This window comes from Henckelia pumila, chromosome 1 (genome assembly GCF_033568475.1).
Source record: "Henckelia pumila isolate YLH828 chromosome 1, ASM3356847v2, whole genome shotgun sequence".
Lineage (NCBI taxonomy): Eukaryota > Viridiplantae > Streptophyta > Magnoliopsida > Lamiales > Gesneriaceae > Henckelia > Henckelia pumila.
The window spans coordinates 44,917,985-44,933,994 of NC_133120.1; positions in this window are offsets into that span (position 1 = coordinate 44,917,985).

A 16,010-nucleotide genomic window follows, 5' to 3' on the forward strand; every position below is an offset into this window, starting at 1 on the left:
AAAGATCTCGAAAGACTCACCATAAAGATAGTGACGCCAGATCTTCAAAGAAAATACAATTGCTGCAAGTTCAAGATCATGAACAGGATAACGAGTCTCGTGCGGTTTCAGCTGCCTCGATGCATACGCTATCACATGCTTATGCTGCATAAGAACACAACCCAAACCTCGGTTAGAAGCATCACAATACACTGTGAAACCTCCAGTACCCTTCGGAATAGAAAGAATTGGAGCACTGGTCAGTCTCCTCTTTAGATCAACAAAGCTAGCCTCACAATCTGGAGTCCAGACAAAAGGCGCATTCTTCTGAGTCAGCTGGGTAATAGGCTTGGCAATAGACGAGAAACCCTCGATGAAACGACGGTAATAACCAGCTAAACCCAATAAGCTTCGGATCTCAGGTACTGATGTCGGTCTAGGACAATTCATAACCGCTTCGATTTTGCTGGGATCGACAGAAATCCCATCTTCAGAAATAATATGACCGAGAAAGACAACTCGATCTAACCAGAATTCGCATTTCGATAGCTTGGCAAACAACTGCTCAACTCGTAAAATCTGCAAGACGATTCTCAAGTGCTCTGCATGGTCAGTACGGTTCTTCGAGTAGATAAGAATATCATCGATGAAGATAATGACGAACTCATCTAAATAACGCTGAAAGATACGGTTCATCAAACCCATAAAAACAGCTGGAGCGTTAGTCAAACCGAACGGCATGACTATAAACTCAAAGTGACCATACCTCGTTCTGAATGCGGTCTTAGGAACATCTTCCTCTCGCACTCTCAGCTGATGGTAGCCTGACCTCAGATCAATCTTAGAGTAGACAGAAGAACCCTGCAGTTGATCGAACAAGTCATCTATTCGGGGTAAAGGATACCTGTTCTTAACTGTAGCCTGATTCAATTGACGGTAGTCGATACAGAGCCGCATAGAACCATCCTTCTTCCGAACGAATAGAACAGGAGCACCCCAAGGCGATACACTAGGTCTGATGTATCCCTTGGCAATCAAATCCTCAAGCTGCTCCTTCAACTCTCTCAATTCAACAAGTGCCATACGATAAGGGGCTTTTGAAATAGGTTGAGTACCTGGCACTAAGTCAATGCTGAATTCAACCTCTCGAATGGGTGGCAATCCAGGAACATCTTCCGGAAACACATCAGCAAAATCTCTAACCACTGGTAAGTCAACCAAAGCTGGGCTAGATTTCAGTACATCAACCGCATAAACCAAAAATCCTTCTGCACCTCTCTGTAACAAACGAGTCATAGATAACACTGAAATCAAAGGAATTCTAGATCGAGAACCCTTACCAAAGAATTTCCACTCGTCTGCCATTTCAGGTCTGAACCTGACAACTTTCAGAAAACAATCAACTGTTGCCCTGTACTTGGTCAAAGCATCTATACCGACAATACAATCAAAATCTGACAACCCAAGCATAATACAGTCGAATTCTAACAAATTCCCCTCGAAACAAAATTCACAGTTCCTGACTAGTCGGACAGAAACAATTCCTCCACCCAAAGGTGAAGTAACAGCTACTACTGTAGGCAACAATTCAGTTGGCAAAGCATGCAATAACACATATTTCTCAGAGATAAAGGAATGGGAAGCACCTGTATCTATCAAGACATGAGCAGAATGACCGAAAATCGAACAGTTACCTGCTATGACATCGTCAGGTGCTGCCTGAGCCTGATCCTCTGTCAATGCAAAGAATCGTGCTTGCTGTCTCGGAGGCTGATTTGCACTAGAGCTACCTCCCTGTCTGTTCTGCTGTTGCTGGGGTTGGAAAGAGTGCACTGCAGACGACTGCCTCTCCGGCTGAGCTGCAGGTCTAGACGAACTCCCACTCTGAGCTCTATCTCTATTACGTTGAGGGCACACTTTAGAGAAGTGTCCCGGTTGCTGACATGTGTTACAATTGCCGAAGACTCCCACACACTGATCCGGTGAGTGTCTTCCTCCACACTTGCTGCAGTACAAGGATGATGACCCAGAACTCGGTCCTGAACCGAATTGCTTCGAACCACTGGAACTGGACGAACTGTTCCCCTGTCTCTTGAACTGTTTACCTCTTGCCTTGTACTGATCCTTTCTGTTTCCCCCACTGTTTCCACCTTCATACCTCTGCTGCTGGTTCTGATGTTGAGGTGGCTGATTCTGGTACTGAGATGGTTGGTTCTGATACTGCCTCTGCTGCTGAGGTGCCCCCTGATTACCTCTTTGCCTCCACAAGCCTGCTTCTGCTCCCTTTGCGTAATTCATGGCATCCGACATATCATAAGCCTGAACATGGTCCTTTGCAAAAATATTACCTCCAGCCGCAGAATCCACATTCATCCTCGTAGGCGCATTCATTCTGTTGTAAAACCACTCGATCTGTTCCCAATCTGCAAAATTGTGGTTAGGACAACGTCGAAGTAATTCTTTGTACCTTTCCCATGCCTCGTATAGCTGTTCAGAATCCATCTGCCTGAATGTGCTGATTTCTATCTTCAGTTGGGTGGATTTGGCAGGTGGAAAATATTTCGCAAGAAATTTTTCTGTCATCCCCTCCCAAGTAGTGATACTTCCAAGCGGCATTGATTGTAACCAACTTCTGGCTTGATCCCTGAGAGAAAACGGAAACAAGCGTAAGCGTATAATATCCTCAGACACACCATTAATTTTTACCGTATCGGTTATCTCTAAAAAGGTGCGTAGGTGTAGGTGAGGATCAGCATTGGCGCTCCCATTAAATTGGTTTGATTGCACCATGTTGATTAACGCCAGCTTCAGTTCAAAATTTTTGGCGTTAATGGTCCCTCGAGCGATTCCAGAATAGTGAACCTGGATCGTCGGCCTAAAGTGATCTCTAATTGGCACCAAGGGAGGTTGTTGTGCTTCTTCTTCAGCCGTGTTATTGATTTTTTCTCTTCTAATTCTTCTCAAAGCACGTGCAGTGCGCTCGATCTCCGGATCAAAAAGTAAAGAATTCGCACTTTGAGATCTCCGCATAGACTGCAATTAAAATTAAGAAGAAATCAATTAGTAACTTAAAATAATAAAAAAAATATAAATTAAAACTTAGACTAATTGGTAACAAGACTAAAAAATAATCAAAATTTACTCCCCGGCAACGGCGCCAAAAACTTGTGAAAAATTGCTCGCAAGCGTACGAGTGTCAAGTTTTAATATAGTGAATGAATCAAGTGTCGATCCCACAGGGCGTAAAATAAAAATATTCAGTGCTTGTAATTAAAATAGTCTAAACTTTATCTAAAAAATTAAAATCTCAGAATTTTGCAGAAAAATAAATAATCAAACGAGATTTAAAAGCACGCACACAACTTTCAAAAATAATCAATCAAAGAAAATTGGTCTAGAGTTATAGATTTTACCTGGTTTCAACAACAATCAATCCTAATTAATTAATCTTCATGAATTTCAGTCAATTAATAGCCAAGAACACTTAAGTTTATTATTTCCCTCTCCCGAGCAACAAATAATTTTTATCAACTACAATTCAATTTCAATATCCATATTAAGAATTTATCGCAGTGATCTATCACAAAACAATGTTCTTTTTAAAAACTCTGTTAAAATTATACACTATCCCGAGCTATATAAATAATTAACAGTGTAGTTTCTATTGGTCCTATTCAAAATATCCTCTCCTGAGTGTCATATTTCAAATAAATATAACAAATCAATTATTGATCAGATAATTGAAAAGACAATCAATTCTAGAAAAAACAATTAATCTAGAAGAAACTCAATTCAATAAAATCAAAAATTCATGAAAGTGTCTACACCAGGTTCCATCTGACCTCTAGACTCTAAAAAATTAGTTCATAATAAAATTCTGAATAAAACAAAACATGTTCAAAAATCCAAACATATTCAGAATAAAATAAATAAAAAATAAAGAAAACAAATCTGTTGTCGACGCCGTGTCCGGTCGATCGATCTCCGTCTTCGTTCTTCAAGTTAAGCCCATAATTCTTCCAGAAATCTCACGATCAATTCTCTGTTCTCTGATTTGTACGTGTATTGTCTATGTGGTGGCTCTCTACCCTTCACGTCTGATTCAATTCCTTTTATATCGTGTGAAAAAGTCCATCCAAAAAGCCCATAGAATACTTGCTCGAAATAATAAAAATCTTCTCTTCAGCGACGGGGCGGGCGCTCTAGGAACGGCGCGGGCGCGCCTCAGCCTCGATTTCAATCTTCCACTCTTCAGATCATAGCGCGATAGAGCTTTCAATTTCTCTCCTTTAGCGCTAAGTTTTAGCGCTAACAATTAAGGCCAACTTGAGAAAGCCCATTAAGCCCTTCTCTGTACATTCTTTTCTTCTTTCTTCTTTTCTTTTCCTTTTTATTTTCTTTTCTTTTATCTTCTAAATTCTCATTTTTCTTCACTTTTCCCAAATAAAATCAATAATTCTCTGCAAGCACAAAAATAACAAAACACAGCATAAATCTGCTCGAAACAAACAATTAACAATAAAAATTATATATAAATTAAGTGTATAAAATACACTTATCAAATACCCCCAAACTTAGACTTTTGCTAGTCCCGAGCAAAACTTTTAAAACCAAATTCCAAACTCAAATCACCAAAACTAACAAGAATAGACAAGAAATATTATGGAGCAATGGCCTTAGCAATAAGTTCAAAAAATTCAAATCCAATCATATCACACCCAACTAACACTTGAAAGTTTTCAGTCATAACAAAATAATCGCATAAACTCACAATCTCCGCAACTCACGTTCAAAACACTCTTATCCAAATTCAATTCAAACATTCATAGATCATGAATACTTTTCAGGTTGAATAAGATCAAATATAAGATATAAAATCAAAAACACTCACAATCAGGTTAATTCAAAGAATAATAGTGTGTAAGTGTTTAGATCAAAATTCATAATCATTAAAAGTATCAATCAACAGTCCATAGGCTAAATTCTCGCAACTCTTCTCCACTAGTATATTGGGCAACTGAGACTCGGTCAATAGGACTTAATTAGCTTATAATGTAAGGTCTGGCTCATGGCTATAAACGAATGATAAGAATTCAAAATAAGGAGTAATTTATATTTATGCTCAATCTAACTTCAACTCAATTTCATTCACAATTTCACACTAATTTTCACTTCAGTGATTTTTTCAATTTTTTCTCGACTTATTTTTCACAACTCTTTCAACCACAATTTTTTTAACTTTTCAAACCTCTTTTCAACTCTTTTCAATTCTTCCACCACACCCTTCCATTTTTCACAAATAACACCAGGAGCATATAACATTTTAGCATTCAAATTACTCCCTTAAAGGTAGTAAATAGTGTTTAGGCTATTCAGGTAGTCAATGTAGGACCTTGAAATAATGACAAATGGGGGTTTATCACACGTTTACACGCATGTCATTCGATTTTCAATAAAGCTCAAACAAGGTACTAGGGATAACATAAATTAATGGGTAGCTTGAAAGGCTCAAACGAATTCAGAAAAATCGCCTAAATCATTCCTAATCAAAGTTTTGCCCGTATTTCGACTCGAAGAGTGTTCGAACTAGTTCTAGACAAGTCTCAATCCACAGTCAAATCATACAAATATCAATCAGTGCAGAAAAGATAATCATCAGCAGTAAACGATGATTTTCACAACAAACTCAGATTTTCGTACCTCATAGTACTTATATACGTGTAGGCTCAAATGGGCAACTAAGGAAAAAATATGTCAATAAAAATTAGGCCCAAAGTCTCAAACAATGCCTCAATCATATCTATGTCTGTATGTCTCAAAAATCAGATTCAAGTATTAATCACAGAGTATATAGAAAATTGTTCATTCAATCGGTTCCATTTTCTCAAAAATATTTGTCAGATAGGTAGACAGTCATGGATTTAAGTTATAGCACAAAATTATTTTTTTTCAGCCATGCATCCAGTTATTTCTCGACTTCATTTAATACTCAAAACAAAAACTAACACAACTAAAATAAAATCAAACAAAAATATTATTAATGAAGCACACAATAACACTCAACTAATCAACTATAAACCACACAACAATATCAGACACTGATTCACCCCCCTCCCCCCAAACTTAATATAATCATTGTCCCTAATTATTAAAAACAATAAAAAGAACATAGGACGCGTACCTTTGACACCGATTATCAGAACTCGGCGTCATCATCATCATCTCCATGAAAATAATTCCGTTCGCAATCCATAGTGGAGAGGGTTGTATACGCACTACATGGACATCCAATTTAACCTGAAAAGTATACATGCACACGATTAAATCAGAAAAATAAAGCCTATAGCAAGCAAGACAAGCATAAAAATCTTAATGGCTAATGGAAAAGGAACGACTGCTAGGCATAGTAAACCCATGAAGGTCGATGGTGCATGGATGAAAGGCCTTGGAGAGGCTGTCAGGACAGCATGATTCACACATGGGTGGATTGCTGCAGCTGTTGGAAAGCTGGTTGCTTGAGCTTTTGCGCAGAATGCTGCGCTAATGAGGATTGGGAAATCACATTTGCACTCCAAACTGCGCAAACAAGGTGGGGCTTGCGCGATTGATCTTAATTCCATGCTGTAAGATGTTGGTTTGCGCAATAATTTCGCGCATGGTGGAACTGATTAGGCTGTGCGATTGCTGATGAAAGAACGCATATTAGGATTGTTAGCGCAAGGTGCTGCGCATGGAGGTGTTGCTGGTGTGGGGCATGTTTGCGTGAGATTGCTGCTTAAGGGTTGTTCGCGCAAGGGAGAGGTGATGGAGGCATGCGCTGTTGGGGAGCTGGTACACGCGTTAGCGCAAAATGGAGGGCAAATGGGAGCTGTTAGCGCATGGAAGAAGGGCGCGATAGCGCTAAGGAGCTGCGCAGATGGTGGCTTGTAGCGCGATTGCGCTTGTAATAGCGCAGATGGTGGAGGTGAGCGCATGAATGTAGGCGCAGATAGGACTCGTTAGCACATGAATGTAGGGCGCGATAGCGCTAAGGGAAGCACGGATTGTGTGCGAATTTGCTCTTGAGGCTTGCGCGGTTGAGTACTAGCACATTGTAGAGTATGCACGGGCGCTCGAGAAAATTGGCGCCGGCGCGCCGCTAGTTCACACTTAAACATTTTTTTTTCCACGTACAGCGCGGGCGCTCAATAAAATTGGGCGGGCGCCTTTCGCTCGAATTTTTGATTTTTAAGCCTGAAAAAATTTGAAAATTGACAAGAATTAGGCTTAAAAAATTATAATAAATAACTTAAAAAAAATTTAAATAACAAACAAAATAAATAAACTGAAAATAAAAGCAAATAACATAAAATAAAATGCTTGGGTTGCCTCCCATGTAGCGCTTGGTTTAAAGTCGTCAGCCCAACTTTCACGGGTGTTAAATATTCCCGTTCTCTTTTACTCGCCAAATAAATTTCACAAACCGCCTTTTAAATTTTGCTTTCTTGTTCTTCGTGGCTTTCTTTGTTGATGAACTTGGCGCTTTACTCTTTCATTCAACCTCGAAATCAGCTCTTGGACAGCTCTCCAACTTCACAACAGGTTCAATTAAGCATAATTTTTCAATGGGTGGATTAGTTGCGTTCGTGAATAGATTGAAAATTACTCGTTGGCACTCCACACCCATCGACAATTCACCTTTCTTTACCTCTATCTTGGCATCTGCTGTAGCCAAAAACGGTCATCCAAAAATCAGCGGAGCACCATGATCCGCTTCAATATCCAAGATCACAAAATCCGCTGGGAAGATGAATTTATCCACCTTGACTAGAACATCTTCAACAATTCCTAGGGGATATGTAATACTCTGATCCGCCAATTGCAATGAAATCTTAGTCGATTTCATGTCTCCCTACTCCAAGGCCCTGTAAATAGATAATGACATTAAATTAATACTGACCCCTAAATCACAAAGTGCATTGTTAAAATAAAAAGATCCAATCGTGCAAGGAATAGTAAAACTCCCTGGATCCTTAAGCTTTTGTGGCATCATCTTTTGAAGCACGGCACTGCATTCTTCATTCAAATTCACAACTTCATTCTCTAGCAGTCTCCTCTTCTTGGACATCACCTCCTTGATGAACTTCGCATGATTTGACATTTGCTCCAAATCATCAGCAAAGGGGATGTTGATATGAATCTTCTTGAAAATCTCCAAAAATCTGGAGAACTGCTCATCTAAAGCTTTCTTCTTGAACCTCTGCGGATATGGCAGTGGAGGCTTGTACATCGGTTTCTCAGGTTCAGGCTCTTTCTTCTCGATTTTCTTCTCTTCAACTGCAGGTTCTTGGACTCCAACTTCTTTTCCACTCCTCAACTCTATGGACTTACATTGTTCTATGGGATTCACCTCAGTATTGCTTGGGAATTGGCCGCGATTATTATCTTTCAGTGCGTTTGCCAACTGCCCAATGCTAGTCTACATAGACTTCATCATGGCACCCATATTTACCACATGTGTCTCCAAGCTGTCAAGGCGAGACTCAGTTCTCGCCATCCTCTTACCTGATTCCTGCACAAAGGTACTAACCACATCCTCTAAAGAAGGCTTACCCTTACCCTTAATTGTGTTGTATCCCGGAGGAGGATTCAACACATTGTTATTGTTAGCATAAGAAAAATTTTCACGATTACGCATACTAGGGTGATAAGTATTAGGGACAGGATTACCTCTGTAAGATCCATAACCTCGGTAGCCATTAGGATTAATATAATTAACTTCCTCTGGGTATGTGATCCTTCAACTCCAATTGAATCTGCAACATTAATCTTATTTAAAGAAGCTACCTGTGTAGTCAGTGCAGATAATTGAGCAGTGATGGATGTGAGAGGATCCACTGCATACACCCCCACTGTCTTCTTGACTCCCGTACGCTCAGATGGCCATTGAAAGCTATTGACCGTCATCTGCTCCAACATATCATAAGCTTGAACATGGTCCTTTGCAAAAATATTACCTCCAGCCGCAGAATCCACATTCATCCTCGTAGGCGCATTCATTCTGTTGTAAAACCACTCGATCTGTTCCCAATCTGCAAAATTGTGGTTAGGACAACGTCAAAGTAATTCTTTGTACCTTTCCCATGCCTCGTATAGCTGTTCAGAATCCATCTGCCTGAATGTGCTGATTTCTATCTTCAGTTGGGTGGATTTGGCAGGTGGAAAATATTTCGCAAGAAATTTTTCTGTCATCCCCTCCCAAGTAGTGATACTTCCAAGCGGCATTGATTGCAACCAACTTCTGGCTTGATCCCTGAGAGAAAACGAAAACAAGCGTAAGCGTATAATATCCTCAGACACACCATTAGTTTTTACCGTATCGGTTATCTCCAAAAAGGTGCGTAGGTGTAGGTGAGGATCAGCATTAGCGCTCCCATTAAATTGGTTTGATTGCACCATGTTGATTAACGCCGGCTTCAGTTCAAAATTGTTGGCGTTAATGGTCCCTCGAGCGATTCCAGAATAGTGAACCTGGATCGTCGGCCTGAAGTGATCTCTAATTGGCACCAAGGGAGGTTGTTGTGCTTCTTCTTCAGCCATGTTATTGATTTCTTCTCTTCTAATTCTTCTCAAAGCACGTGCAGTGCGCTCGATCTCCGGATCAAAAAGTAAAAAATTCGCACTTTGAGATCGTCGCATAGACTGCAATTAAAATTAAGAAAAAATTAATTAGTAACTTAAAATAATAAAAAAAAACTATAAATTAAAACTTAGACTAATTGGTAACAAGACTAAAAAATAATCAAAATTTACTCCCCGGCAACGGTGCCAAAAACTTGTGAAAAATTGCTCGCAAGCGTACGAGTGTCAAGTTTTAATATAGTGAATGAATCAAGTGTCGATCCCACAGGGAGTAAAATGAAAATATTCAGTGCTTGTAATTAAAATAGTCTAAACTTTATCTAGAAAATTAAAATCTCAGAATTTTGCAGAAAAATAAATAATCAAACGAGATTTAAAAGCACGCACACAACTTTCAAAAATAATCAATCAGAGAAAATTGGTCTAGAGGTATAGATTTCACCTGGTTTCAACAACAATCAATCCTAATTAATTAATCTTCATTAATTCCAGTCAATTAATAGCCAAGAACACTTAAGTTTATTATTTCCCTCTCCCGAGCAACAAATAATTTTTATCAACTACAATTCAATTCCAATATCCCTATTAAGAATTTATCGCAGTGATCTATCATAAAACAATGTTCTTTTTAAAAACTCTGTTAAAATTATACACTCTCCCGAGCTATATAAATAATTAACAGTGTAGTTTCTAATGGTCCTATTCAAAATCTCTTCTCCCGAGTGCCAGATTTCAAATAAATATAACAAATCAATTATTGATCAGATAATTGAAAAGACAATCAATTTTAGAAAAAACAATTAATCTAGAAGAAACTCAATTCAATAAAATCAAAAATTCTTGAAAGTGTCTACACCAAGTTCCATCCGACCTCTAGACTCTAAAAAATTAGTTCAAAATAAAATTTTGAATAAAACAAAACATGTTCAAAAATCCAAACATATTCAGAATAAAATAAATAAAAAATAAAGGAAACAAATCCGTCGTCGACGCCGTGTCCGGTCGATCGATCTCCGTCTTCGTTCTTCAAGTTAAGCCCAGAATTCTTCCAGAAATCTCACGATCAATTCTCTGTTCTCTGATTTGTACGTGTATTGTGTGTGTGGCTGCTCTCCACTCTTCACGTCTGATTCAATTTCTTTTATATCGTGTGAAAAAGCCCATCCAAAAAGCCCATAGAATACTTGCCCGAAATAATAAAAATCTTCTCTTCAGCGACGGGGCGGGCGCTCTAGGAACGGCGCGGGTGCGCCTCAGCCTCGATTTCAATCTTCCACTCTTCAGATTATAGCGCGATAGCACTTTCAATTTCTCTCCTTTAGCGCTAAGTTTTAGCGCTAACAATTAAGGCCCACTTGAGAAAGCCCATTAAGCCCTTCTCTGTACGTTCTTTTCTTCTTTCTTCTTTTCTTTTCTTTTTATTTTCTTTTCTTTTATCTTCTAAATTCTCATTTTTCTTCACTTTTCCAAATAAAATCAATAATTCTCTGCAAGAATAAAAACAACAAAACACAGCATAAATCTGCTCGAAACAAACAATTAACAATAAAAATCATATATAAATTAAGTGTATAAAATACACTTTTCAGTAATGCCAACACAGGCGCAGAAGTCAACCGTCGTCAAAGCTTAGAAAAGCTCTCCTCACACTCTGAGGACCACTCGAAATCAAAACCCTTCCGAGTGAGCTGAGTCAAAGGTCGAGCTACCTGAGAGAAATTTGCAATGAAGCGACGATAATATCCTGCTAGACCCAGAAAATTGCGGATCTCAGCAACTATCGTTGGACGTGACCAGTTCAACACAGCCTCAACCTTACTCGGATCAACAGAAATTCCATCCCTGGATATGATATGGCCAAGAAAAACCACACGATCCATCCAGAATTTGTATTTACTCAATTTTGGCGTACAACTGCTCATCCCGAAGAGTCTGCAGCACCAATCGCAGGTGAGAAGCGTGTTCATCCGCATTACGCAAATACACCAGAATGTCGTCAATGAAAACCATGACAAACTTATCCAAAAATTTCCTGAAGACACTATTCATCAGATCCATAAATATAGCCGGCGCATTAGTCAACTCAAACGGCATAACTAGAAACTCGTAATTCCCATAGCGAGTACGGAATGCGGTCTTGGCTATATCTTGATCTCGGACCCTCATCTGGTGATACCCAGATCTCAAGTCAATCTTGGAGTAAATCAAAGTACCCTGCAACTGATCAAACAAGTCATCAATACGAGGCAAAGGATACTTGTTCTTCACAATAACTCGATTCAACTGTCGATAGTCAATGCACAGCCGCATCAACCCATCCTTCTTTTCACAAAGAGAACAGGAGCTCCCCAAGGAGATACACTAGGACGAATGTACCCCTTGTCAAAAAGATCCTGTAACTGATTCTTCAATTCACGCATCTCTGACGGATCCAGACGATACGGTGCTCGAGAAATAGGTGAAGTACCCGGCATCAACTCTATGCCGAAGTTGACTTCCCTGGCAGGTGGAAAACCCAAAATCTCATCTGGAAATACATCTGGGAATTCATTCACAACTGGTATCCCTTCTATACCCACACTATCAGCGGACGAATCAACTGCATAGATGAGGTAGCCTTCCCCGCCAGACTCTAGAGCTCGACAGGCTCTCAGAGCTGATACCAACGGCATCGGAGGTCGCGGTCCCTCACTATATAAAAAACCAACTATCAACCCCAACCGGATGAAAGCGTACTAACCTCTGATAGCAGTCCACTGAAGCTCATTAGATAGTTAATATATCAATCCCCAGAATACAATCAAAATCCTCCATCGCAAGAACCATGAGATTCGATATCAGAATGTTCCCTTCAAACTCTAAAGGGCAACCCATCACTAGACGTTTAGCCAAAACATATTGACCCGTTGGAGTAGAAACAGAAATCACTACGTCTAGTGCAATGCATGTCAACTTATGCTTCTTAACAAAACGTGCAGAAATGAAGGAATGAGATGCACCAGTGTCAATGAGTACAAAAGCAGGCATGTCATATAACAAAAATGTATCTGCGATGACCCTCTCATTCTCCTCCACTGCCTGATCATGCCTCAAGGCAAACACCTGACTAGATGTCTGCGGCTTCAAATGAGAACTCCCAGCAGACTGTCCCTGTGATCTCTGCTGAATGGTAGTATGAGAACCCGATCCTGAACCAGAACCAGAACCGCCTCCTCCAGCTAGTGGACAATCCCTTCGGAGATGATCGAGCTCTCCACAACGAAAGCATGCTCCAAAAGATCTACGGCATCTGTCCGTCGGATGATTCTTCCCACAAAGGTCGCACTTCACTTTCTTTCCAAAACGTACAACGCCACTGGAACCAAAAGAAGAAAAAGATCCAGATTTCTTGAAAGACTGAGCACGGGGACCCAAGGAACTCGCAGGCCTAGACTGAGAGAAAGACCTATTACGCCGAACGTTATCCTCTGCCTGGTGGCATCGGCTCACCAATCCCTCATAAGTCATATCATCACCAACTGCTACCCGGTCATGAATCTCTGGATTAAGGCCTTGAAGAAACAGATTATACTTCATCTCGGAGTTGTCAGCAATCTCAGGGCAGTAGGATAACAAGTCGAAGAACTTCTGTTGGTACTCGTCAATCGACATGACTCCCTGACGTAGACCCAACAACTCGCTCGCCTTCGCCTGACGAAATGCAGGAGGAAAATACAACTTCTGAAAATCTGCGGAAGTCGGACCAAGTAGCAACTCCTCTTGCCACAATGAATGGTGCAGAAGTGAACCTCCACTACTTAAGGGCTCGTCCCTTCAAAAGATAGCCAAGAGTCTCCGTCTTTTGCTCCTCGGTACAGTGGAATGTCTGAAAACAACTCTTCATGCGCTCTAACCAGTTCTCAGCATCCTCAGGAGTCTCGCCTCCAACTAAGGGCTTAGGACCCATCTGCATGAATCGATGCATACTGAAATGACGATGGTCATCACGATGACGATGATGGCGATCACGATCACCATCTCCCCAGCGACCACCTCCACTACCATGGCTACTCTGATCATCGTAATTCACCATCTACAAAATTCACCTCATGGTTATCTTATGCAGAATCTAAATCCAAATATTATTATGCATGCTCTGATACCATAAATGTAGTGACCCTTACCGAGATCACCTACTAATCAAAAACTTAAGCATGCAATTAACTTTAATTAAACAGTAATCCAGAATAAACTGCGGAAGCAATAAATGTTATACAATCCGAAGGAAAGGAATATGTAATTACCCAGATAATTATACAACCATATCGAATAATTTATTATCCCAAATACATCAAAATAAAACCCTAGATGATAACCTCATCTGGCCAACGACCGCCTAGTCCTTCCTGGATCCATCCGCCTCGTCCAATCGTAAAAATGCCCCATGGAATAGGGTGTTCAGATACACAAAGTACGAGACGTGAGCATAAAAATGCTCAGCACGAGAGTATGAGCATACCATATTATATAAATGCATGAATGCAAGTGTACCGCCTACTGAAACTAGAGGCCAAGGATCAGATAACAAAGACAGATCGGGCCCTGGTATTTAGCACGATGTGCCGTCGCTTCAGGAGGTGGCTCCCATACCAATACCAGTGGATACTCCAGACTCAAATCGATGGAAGTACATCCACTAACAGAATAGGGTAAAACCCTATAATATCCCAAGGATATAGCTCGAAGTGTAATATGCATGCAGCATACAATCATGTCATAAAATATGCACATAAAATCATGCAAGCACATAATACATGCATACTCAGTCAGGATATCTCGAACAGTACTTTCGTACCTCAACTACTAGGCAAGCTCTACCAGCTCTAGGTCCACGCCTATAGTCTGCACTACACTACGAAATGATACTAATATCATTATATTACTCCAAAAGCCTTAACGAAGCTATTGCATCCTTCATAAATATTTTTAGAAAGCAAAAGCTATATCTGCATCCGTCGTCAGCCCATTGATGTCGCTTGCCTCAAAACTAGGCCATAGTTCCGCTACGACGCCTGGACCGCTATGCCACTTCCGGATTCCCAATGAGATGTCTAGAACGCCCTAGATCTAAGTTAGAAGACTCAGGAATCAAGAGAAGAGAGGAAATCGGTGCGCTTAAAAATGAATCTCGACACCTCTATTTATAGACGGAGTTTGGACCGTCTGATCCACGACCGGAGCCTCCAAACACGTTTGGACCGTCCGAATTTGACTTCGGAGCATCCGAAGTCCCATCCACACGTCAGTCATGACGTCATTTTGCTGACATAACCAATGACGTAATATCCAGCCCTGTTCGGATCGTCCGATCCTTGCCGACGAACCGTCCGAACCCGTTCGGAGCCTCCGAAGCCTCATCGGATCGTCCGAACTCCTTCGAACCGTCCGATCTCCTTCTTCGGGCCGTCCGATCTTAGTATGTTTAATTGTGATTAGTTCCTTAATCACCTTACTTGGTTACGGACTACTACATCCATAAAGCAGTAGAACAAAAGATAATGAACAAATTTTGTCTTGCGATTGTTTTGAATTCATGTGGTGTTTTGGATATGGAAGGAAGTAGCAGTATATGGTAAGTCGAGGCAAGAGTATAAGTATCTTTTTGCAAGACGAAATTACCCCGTATCCAAGTGCTAAAACGGTGTTTGCAATCGTCTCTCAGATACAACGATTTATATCAAGCAATAATAGCACAACAAATTACTTGATCTCTATGAACTCCTATATGCAGAACTTTCAAGTGAAGAGAAGAAGAGAGAATGTATGCAACAATATGTATGCTCTTTTATGTTGTATGTATAATGCAGACAGAGGATTGTATATATAGACAATCATAGGTTTGTGTTCAAGGAACATGACCTTTCGTTGAAGGATGCAACCTTCTGCACAAAAATCGCATTTATCGTACATCAATATTGTTTTTATGCTCATTAGAATGAGAGTATATCATATCACAATTGTCATTCTACCATGCATGAAAAAAGGGCCCGAAAAGATGCAACCATCTGGAGGAAAACCGTTGTCTGGAATCCCAAGCAGCACGGCTCGCACTCTAGCACGCAAAACCGTACGCTCGAGCACACGGTGTTCTGCCTGGCCCCTTCGCTTGGTCCAGGCGCGCTTGAGCGTGCCAATCTTTGCAGCAACCTCTTCTGTCCGGGAAGGTTTTCTAACTCTTTTCCAACTACATTTTAACCTTTTTCATTCAATTTTTCCAACAACCAAGACTAAGACCACCATATGTTTTGGCAAGAGTGTTTCATGATCTCTTCAAAAATTATTAAAAAAAAAAAAAAAATTCCATCAGTGTTTCATGATTTCTTCAAAAATTATTTAAAAAAAAAAATTGTTCCATGAATCTGATGGTCCTG